Genomic DNA, 9,867 nt, shown 5'->3' with positions numbered 1-9,867 from the left:
AAGCAGATGTCAGCATCACTGACCAAAATTTCCCTTTTCCCACGTGGCAGAAAGGGGAATGGCCGAAATTTAGGAGGGATGAGTTCCACCGTGTTGCTGCGAGCAGGTGGCTGTGGGGCGCCTGGGACCCAAGGGAAGGGCGTCCCGGTTGTCTGATGAACGTCTGCACGGCCTCTTGGGAGTTCCTTCTGCAGTACAGCTGAGAAGAACCTTTTCCAGCCCCGGTATCCCGAGCCCCCACGTGCCCCGGGCAGCGACCGGGCGAGCTGCGTGCGGGCCCGGCCTGGCTGGCGTCCACGTCAGCCCCGCGGAGCGGAGCTCGGGCCGCAGCGGGCAGTGGTGGCCCCGCGCCGCAGGATGTCACTGCGGAGCCGCCGGACACTCGTGCCCGGCTGCCTCCTACCGCCTCTGACAGCCGTCACCGCCCGCAGCACCCGGCCAGGTGTGCCCGCTGAGCCGGCTCCAGCCCGGCCTGCTCCATCACGGCCCCCGCCGCGGCCCTAGGAAAGCTCCCTCCCCGTCTCCTCGGCCCCACCGCGGGCTCCGCGCCGGGCTCGGGCAGGGCGCGGCTCGGGCCGCCGGGGCTCCGCGCTGAGGGGGGGAGCCGCTCCCAGCCCCGCCGCCCCCGGCCCCGCCGCAGCGCGGAGGGAGGAGGGGGCCGAGCACGGGTTTCACTTCCGCCGCTTGCAGGAACCACAAGCCCCCAGAATATATTAGAATAATCAGAATAGAAGGGTCCCGCCGGCCCTCGTTTGTCCCCCCTGGAAAGGGAGGGAGGAGGGAGGAGGGAGGAGGGGGAGGCGAAGCACGGCGGCGGGCAGAGCTATGCGGAGCCGCTGAGGGCAGCACCGCCGGCCGGCAGGAGCGGCGCGGCCTCCGGCGCGGGAGAGGCCGGAGAGCAGGTCTGTCCTTTGCTTTGTTCCCCGCGTGCCCGGCACGGCCCCGTCCCGGCTGGCAGCGGGAGCGGCCCGGCCTGCAGTCCGCCCGCCGCGCCACGGAGCCGTCCGCGGGGCTGCGGCTGGGAGGGGCGGCGGCGCCCCGTTCTCCCGGTACTTCCCGGCCCGGAGCCTTCGCGCCGCCCCGGGCCGTCCCGTGCCGGGCCGCGGGGCGGGTTGGCGCGGAGCTCCGGGAGCGCTGACGGCGGGAGCTCGCACGCCCTGTGTGCCCGGCACTGGCGGCCGTGGGGCGGTGCGCTGCCGCGGGCCCGGGGAGCCGCCCCGAGCAGCGGGCTGCGGGCTGGCCAGGGACAGCCCCGGGTCAGCCTCGAGTGACGCCCCTCGGTATCTGGAGGTGCTTTTCGCACGGCAGGCTGCCGGCTCGTCACTGGGCTGAAGGCTCACCGGCACGGATCGGCTGCTCCCAGCCGCGCAGGAAGCGGCCGCCGCAGCGGGCTGTGACTGGGGCCGGTGACGGCCCGGAGCTCCTCCTGCTGCCCAAGCCGTCTGCCTGCCCTGCCGTGCTGCTCTGGGTCTGGGAGCTGGGCCCCAGCTGAAGGGAGCACCGCCAAACCCACTGTGCAGATTGAGAGGCTGGTGAACAGAACACTAGAAACGGAGGTGGGCTCTACGGATTTCTGCTGAAGCAAACCCAAAAGTTACATTAGCCCCCAGCTGGGGTCGGGTGCAGAGCTGCCCTTTGCCCTTGTCGCTGTCCCTCCAGTGCAGCACAGGGGCTTTGTCAGACTGTGCGTGCTGTCCAGCCGAGACAGTGCTGACATCAGGTAGAATCTTTGTTGCACGAGGTCACTAGTGTTGGGGGCTCTGTCAAGGATGACTTGTTGGCTGCTGGAGCGCATCCCAGCTTCCCTTCCCCCCTGCCTCTTTTTAAGAAGTAGCTGCACTATTGTGCCCATATATATTGTATCATTGTGTCATAAGCGTGCTGATTCTGTTCATATTTGCCCTTGTTTTCCTCATATGATTTGATATCTAGGAGAGCTGAGCACCTTCAATGCCAGAGTGCCTCAAGCCTGTGTACTGCTCACTGAGCCTTTTATTTTGGAGGTCTCTCCAGAAGCTTGCTCCGTTTAATATTACATGGATGTCTAGCAATGTGTAAGAGAAGGGATGTGCTTGAGTTTACTACAAGTTTGTGGAGAAGACCCTGGCCTGTCACTGCCATTTGGCCGCACTTCCCATTCTTTTCCAATTGCCCCTTTTTGCCCAGCCACACGTGCGGTGCTGGAGCACTACCCTGCTGCCCTTTCACAGAAACCAGTCACAAGAGGGAAGAGAAAGCGCAAATTGTTGAGTCTGCATCGTCTACAGAAATGAAAGTACGACACAGTGTGCTTGCTTTTGGAAACAAGACAGGAGGAATAAGAAGCAGTGAGGTAAAGCAAACAGTGCTGTATAACTAAGACTGCTGTCTTGCTCATTTCCTTCCATAAAGTCTAAAGGTGTGCTGAACACGATTTAAAAGTTCCTGTTGTGGAGCATGTGAATCAGTGCAGTGACTTGCCTTTGGTTCCCCAGCACGACCTGGCGGACACGTGGCTCAGGTGGGGTGGCTGGTTATGAGACTTCAGAGAATGGGCCATAGAGCACAGTTACCCTTTTACCTGTGAGTATGCAGAGAAAGGGAAATAGTTTTCTTTTGTTCTGCTTCCCTTTGAGTAACTTCTGAGAGCCCTCCTGCTCGCACTGTGACTGCAGCCTGTGGTGGAGACAGGACACAGCAGGTGCTTCTTGGTTGGCTGGAGGGGAAAGCCTGCTCGAAGCTGGTGAGGTGGTTAGAGCCACTGCTGTAACGTGGCTAACAGCACGGTGAAGTCTGACAGCTGTATGCACCTCTTGTGTAAACTGAGTCTTGCAAAGGCAATCATCGCTGTAGCTAGTTACACTCAGCTGGGAGCCTGGCCTGTGTACCACATAAACATTCCTCTCTGCAGATAGGAGTTGTGTGTTATTCGTTGTGAAATGTGGCCGGGTAGGTAACAGCACAACGCTGAAGCAGTGTGGCATGGGTAGGCCCGTCCCTGTGCCACGGGCAGCAGTCATCCTGGCTCCAGTGGGAAGTGTGACTCCTGAGTCCTCCTAACATGGTCATGTAAATTCTAGTGCTTTCATTCAGCGCTCTGAAAGTGAGGATAGCAGCCCTGTTCCAGCTCCCCCAAGCCCCCACCAGCAGCAACATTGTTCAAATGGTATTATATAGATTTTTCTTTTAAACCGGGTTTAGTCTACTGAGGCCAAGGAAATCTGAATATATATCTGCATCGGCAGAATGGCATTAAGTCCAAAATCCTCAGCTGACGTGAGTTTTTATTCGCATCTCAGCTGGTTCCAAACTGCATCGCTGTCTGATTGCTGTTCCTGAGGGTTATTTTCACCGAGGTTTTGGAGCAGACACTCACACACCGATATACCTCTAGATTTCATGTTCCCTGATACTTCCAAACAGATTGTCACTGCTTGGAAAAACAACTGCATGAAACATACGCTTGGCAAAGAAAGCTTGGACCTGAAAATACCTCTGGGCATCAGTAGATATCACTTTAAATCATCAGATCGTAGCTATTCCAGTTAATGCAAGTACTCAGTCTCTCACAGTGCTCTCTGAGATTAGGCTCTAAAAGTTGTCCTCGTAGTTGAAGCCTTTGCCCTTCAGGTAGAATGAACTTAATTTTGAGAACCTGTGGGATTTTTTCTTCCAGTTGATCTCCGCAGTAAAGTTTCTTCCAGCGCACCGTGTTTCAGAAGCTTTCACTGCGAATGGGATTAAGGAACCCCCAGCAGGGTGTGTGGAGTACCTCCCTCAAGGTGCTGAGACCACAGGGGATGAAGTTTTGGCAGGGTGCAGAGAGAAGGGTTCTGAGTGTAAAGCTCCCCAGTGTGGGTGCTGACCGCTGGAGGTGTTCCGTGGGGAGAGCTATTATTTGTCCTGGCTGAGCACCAGCGGTCTGCTTCCATTCTTCATCAGTGCAGAGGGTCCGCTTGAGTATTATAAATATGTCCTAACATTTACTGGGGTCCTGTGGTGTGTCCCCAGGTACAGCCAGGACAAATCATAGAGTCATGTAGGATGGAAGGGCCTCTGGAAGTCACCTAGCACAGCCTCCTGCGCAAGACTGGGCTAATTTATAGCTGGTTACTCAGGACATTATCAGTTAATTAAGAATACTTAAAAAAAAAAAAAAAAAAAAAGGAAATCCCACAGCCTCTTTGATCCCATTTCACTGTTTGACCGTCGTCATGAAAAAGCCAATATCTAATCAGAATTTCCTGTGTTTCATCTCATGTCTTGGCTATTATCTTCCATTATGCACCTCTCCCAAGGATCTGGCTCATTTTTTTCCAATACCATCTTGCTGGGTAAAGATATATAGAGAGCGAGACTGGGAGAGATGTGAAAGAGGTGTTTTTATAGCTGCTACTGGTTGCAGGCTCGATTTTGGAGCCGGTGTTAGCAGTGTGAGAGTGTATGAAGTACTCTGAGGTCCAAATGGGGTTTGCTCTGATGTGAAGATGAGCACAGCTGTAGCTCTGTGAGGATCCTGTGTGACGTATCAGAGTCTGCTAAGCCATGCCTTCAGTTCCAGCATTATGTGACAGACTGGGGATGGTGCTACAGGACTGGAATAAGTGCAGAATTAATGTGCCTCCTTTCACGTAGGTATTAATGTGGCTCCTTTCACTTAGGTGTTTTTCTGGGGACATCCTGCTTGAAATCCATTTGTTGGCATGTTGTCCTTTAAGGGATTCATATGTTTTTGGAGTGGATCCATCCCTTAATATTCATATGGCATAAGACAAAGACATTTCCTCTCCTAATACTATGCTGTCCAAAAGTGCCCCAAGCAGTCAGACTGCAGTGTCAGCACTGCTGAAGTTCTCAAACATTGAACCCTTGCTGCTGGCAGCTGGCAGCAGTTCTTGCAGGCTGGCTTGTGACCACGGGTATCAAACAGTGCTGGAGGGACATGTTTCTGCAGGAGAGGTGTTGTTAGGTTGTGTAGTGTGTTAATGAAATCTTTTTCGATAGGCTTAAGCAGGTTAACACACTTTGACCTATATGCGATGATGTATTATAAATCAGTTAACAGTGATTGAATTTTCAGTAATAATTTCTATTCTAGTCCTTAATGGCTAATTTATGTAGAGGTTAGCAGAGGGCAATAATCAGACAGTGTATCTTACATAATAAGACAGAGGATCAGCTGGAAAAACTGACCTGCTGGCTGGCAGTTGGTGCGAACTGTTTTATTTTAGTGGAAGCCTAAGAACTGCCATATTAGAGAAGGTCTGAAGGTCACCTCCTCTGCTGTCCTAGCCTGGTATCACTGGTCCTAGGTGGCCCAGGGGACAGCATAGAAACCATACCACAGGTCCTTGTGAGGTCCATTCCTCACACCACAGCTCCTTTTTGCCTTCAGAGATCAGCATGCACTTTGTTTTGCTTAAGTTTATCATTAGAAAGAAGTGATATTAAATTCTGGGACAGGCTGCCCGGGGAGGCTGCAGCGTCTCCACTGCTGAAGATTTTTAGGAGTAAGAAAGCAAGTATTGCTTAGGACAGAGGTGCTGAAGTGAGGGACTCAGGTCTGCACTATCTGCTAAATATTGCTGAGAACTTTCATTTCTCCCATGCGTGGCAGTTGCTGCTTGCAGGACCACCTCTCTTCCTTGCCCTTCTTCTAGTTCTTGCCATCAGAACCATCCCTTCCATACCGTCTGTGGGTGCGTGCACGACGTGGGCAGAGCTGGGCTGGGGCACAGCAGCCCTTCTGCTGGTTGACTTTGCTGAGCGGCGCGGTGCGGGAAGGATGGCATGGGCTGAGCTGGTGACAGCTTGCCAGGATGCCTTGGTGGGCAATCTTTGTATGTACTTCTGATCCTTTAATCTTGTTGGGTTCTTGGTCCAGCTTCAGGATGACTGCCTGGTTGATGAGTTCTGGGTTTTAGTTATGGAGGCAGAAAATACGTCTGATTTACTTCAGTCTGCCCATTTATTTGTGGGAGCTCTGGTTTTGCAGTGTGTTGAAGCACTGACGTGAGGGCACACTGCAGCAGCCAGAGAAATGTTTCACAGTGATACTGGCAAACAAAGAGAAGCTAAGCGAAGCATGGGAGGGGTTACCATCTCCCTCTGCCAAATGTAGTTATACAAATACACTGAAATACGAGATAGAGCAATGGGGAAAAATATGCATAAAAACAACAGTAATCCATTGAACTCAGTGGGAGTTTTTGCCTTCATGTTCACTTTTGCTCCACACCTACCCTTTAATATATCTCATCAGTCTTTCCATTGCACAAGGGCCTCATCAAACTTTGGTCAGTCCTTTTAAGAAAAACAGTTTATTGCTAAGAAATAATGAATCCAATCTTTCAGATTAAATTAAAAGCCAGGAAGAGCCTAAAGCAAAGCAGGCGGTGAGACAGCAGCCTCAGAAGGCTGGGACTGAAGCAACCCCTCTGTCCCTCGAGCTCTGCAGGACGGGCTCACAGAACCGCACGGCCCCGCCATGGCATCGCATGGACAAGGAACGCTTCTCCAAGGGAGCACTGTGAGTGCTGGAGGATCACAGGACAGTAATCAGCTGATTTGGATTCTGTCCGCAGCTCTCCCATTGCCTTGCTGTGGGAGGCCAGATTGTTCAATTAACCTCTTTGCTCTTGGCCTTTTCCAGATAGAAACTTATTTTTATTTATCTCTTTGAGATCTTCATAAAAATGATGCTAAATGTCTGACTCTGTGCAGAGACATCCGGAGGCAAATAACATAAAAGCTCCATAAGTGCAGCATATTTTGGCCTGACAGATCTTTAACTACCATTTCACTGGAACCCCTTAATAACTGCAGGGCCTGAAGGGGAACATCGTCCTCTTTCATATTCTGCAAGGCACTTTGGGCAGGCCCCTGCCCAGCTGGTTGTCCACCACAGCGTGCGCTGGGAGAGCACGTGCCTGTGAGAGATGACTTGAGGTTTTGTCGCAGTGTGGGGTTTCATTTCTGCCATACCACCCACAAATCATGGCAACCGTGTGACAAACGGGATGGAAGCCTTCTGCCCGTATCCTTGGGTTTTCCCTTTGGGTCAGAGAAGCTGTCCGTTTTTCTTTTCAGCTTATTGTTTATATTATTAATTAATGAAGAGAGGAGATAAGAAGGTCACTTGTTTTTTTTTTTTTTTCCCTTCTTTAATATTTATATTTAATTTTTATTAAAACTTGTTTAAGATTTTTCCTGGGTTAACAGCTAACAAGGTTTACCACCGATCTCAGCTGTGATTGGAGTATCTTTGGCTCTGAGCCTGTACAGGAAAAATAAGGGAGGAATAAGCTGAAGGGCTGTTTTTAGGGGATTTTTGCCTGTTGTTTGTTTTCTTCATAGTGCGTTTGGTGCTTGTTTCCATGAGAAGACTCTAGGTAACCACAGAACTGAGGAAATTCTAGTATCTTGGGAACTGAGGGGTGAAAGATGAGACATCTGAGGGAGAGTGGAGATTTGCAGGCAAGAAATTGTTTATGTTTTTACAGAACGTTCAACATTTGCCTGCAGTGCTTCAGCCACAGTTCTGTTTTTTTTTTCCTGTAGACCACCCCAGCTTGGCCACTTAGTGGAATCTGAGAAGAATAAATTAAACTTTAGAGGTAATTTAAAAATAATGCTTTGAGGGACATCATCCCTGCTCTGTGGCAACAAACATCTAGCACAAATGCAGGATAATATCTTCAAATACAGTGTTTTATTGGAATGTTTGTGTTTGTCTTCTTCCTTTCCCTCATTCTCTCTCCGCAATGAGTGTGAGAAGTCTTAGCACTGACAGCAGAGGTTGACACTTTCCCTCCAATGAGTGTTACTACCTCTCCGCATCTGCTCGCCTTCTGGAACCACTCACAAGGAGTCAACTGCAAGGGTGGAAGGTTCTTTCCCCAAAGGTAGTGTCAAGACATGCTGCTAGATACATGTTTCCTCTCCTTTAAACAGTGCTGAGTATTGTGCTCTTTTCAGTAGGCTATGTTCCACTGGCACGGTTGTGAACTATCATTTGTTATTGTGTTTAGAACTTCCATCCCTGAAAGTACCTGACTGGAAGGAAATAGAATGAAATTTGAAATTCTTGAAGCTCAGCAGTTCTGAAAAGTAAGCCCGGTGCAGCTTTGCTTGAGATTACATAGGGAACCAGATTTCAGTCCCTGCCCGTGGTGTTTTCTTGTATTTCATCTGTCAACCATGAAGCCCTCAGCCTTCCTCCAAACTCCTCATCCAAGGAAGGTCACCCATAATTCAGCAGAGCCCAGTGACCCAGTGACTTGAAGCATCCTCCAGTTTATGCAGAAGTTTTCCCCGGTTGTAAAATGTTTCCAGAGAACTCGTAATTTTCAAGGAGTTCATTTAAAAAGAATTATGCTGGGCAAGATACAGAAATAGTTATGTTTTCACTGTCCAGATACGACTTCTTGAATTTTCCAGTCATGCTCAAGAACTCTTGGTATTTTTTTGAGTAAAATGATGAGATGACTTATTTTCAGTTGGCAGTTAGTGCCTTGGCTTTAGGGAATGAAAACTGTGTTACACGAGAAACAGCAGCATCAACAAAGGATTTTTATCTGTTCCTGCTGCCAGTTTGTGTTGTGTGTAAATGTGTAATTCTCAGCTGCCTCGCCATCACCCATGTCTGGAATCTGGGGTGTGCCTGTGGTGTGGAGTGACTTGCTTTTGCTAGCTCTGTGTCAGGGGCAGGCTTGTTGCAGGAAGCAGCTTGGGGAGTGAAGGGCTCAGACAGCCTGCTGGCACCCGTTCTGGCGAGTCCATGGCACAGTGATCCCTAGGTGTTTGCAGTTTTTCCTTGGAATGAGGTTAACCATCTATTTGCAATCCTGCTGATTTTTAACACCAGTCTTCACTTCCCAAATTTCCCATTGTGGAGATCTCAAGAGCGACTCAAGGAAGTGAAGCCATGATTGCAATTTTGTGATGGTAAGGAAGAGCTGTGTGGGCACAAGATTTCCACATGGATTGCTTTGGCTCTTCTTTGCCTTCTCTTCTTCTTTTTCTTCTTCTTCTTAACCTCTTTTGTTGGAGAGTGGAACTTACACCCTTCCCCTTTTCTTCTTCCTGTTTCTTGGATGGGGAAAGAGGAAGTGAGCTGTGCCCCTCTGTGCCTTTCATGCAGAGCACTCCACTTGTGAGGTGCAGGCAAGCTCTCAGTTAATGCACTTCCCTTTTTTTGATAGACTGACTTGTCACGTAGGATTTTCCAGTTATGATGTGGCTGATGAGTGGGGCTGAAACAGTCTCTTGATGGTTAATAAACAACTAGGAAATCAAACTGACTTAGCAGTCCTGTCCAAGGGGCGCCCACTGTGAACTGCAAAATTGTATTTTCAGAAATTAATTATTAATTAATTAATTCAGAAACCTGTATTAACTCGGCTTGGAAGACATATAAACACACAAAGCTCTGTCTGTTATTAATAGTAAGATAGCAAGCACGCGTTTGGTGGAGCGCAGTATTTAAAGTGAAACTTAACTATGCTTATTAGAAGGGCAAAATATCTCCTGACTGCATAGGATACCCCAACTGCTGATCTGAGCTTCTGCCTGCGGCGACCTGGCCTTGCTGCTTTTACTTAACGCTGAGGCTGCAGTTAGCAGTGGGGTGAAGCTTTGCCTTTTTTTGTGATTTGGACAATTATATTTTTGAATCCAGGTAATCACATGGATTTCATTCAATTTTAAGGAATCCGAGGCACAGCTTCCAATTTTGTATTTGGAGTGTATTCTGGTTCTCAGTGAGTAAGCTGAATCTCTAAATGCTCCCATTTGTGCTTACAAGCAATTACAGCTGCGACTGATGGCGCACAAAATAAAAGGCAATTTAAGGAAAAACCCCTCTAATTTGGAGAGCTCTAAGCCATT

At 49.8% G+C, this 9,867-nt stretch overlaps 1 protein-coding gene across 1 annotated transcript in view; it reads left to right on the top strand.

Annotated features, from left to right (window-relative positions):
- PAK3 (p21 (RAC1) activated kinase 3) overlaps positions 879 to 9,867 on the top strand; it is a 110,244-nt gene continuing 101,255 nt past the window's right edge. The window contains exon 1 of the mRNA XM_021406417.1: positions 879 to 902. The gene's annotated coding sequence lies outside the window, so the exon portion shown is untranslated. The remainder of the gene's footprint in view (positions 903 to 9,867) is intronic.

The sequence above is a fragment of the Numida meleagris genome, chromosome 8 (genome assembly GCF_002078875.1).
Source record: "Numida meleagris isolate 19003 breed g44 Domestic line chromosome 8, NumMel1.0, whole genome shotgun sequence".
Classification (NCBI taxonomy): domain Eukaryota; kingdom Metazoa; phylum Chordata; class Aves; order Galliformes; family Numididae; genus Numida; species Numida meleagris.
Note: the sequence above shows the minus strand (reverse complement) of the source record. Positions and strands in the feature narration are given on the sequence as shown.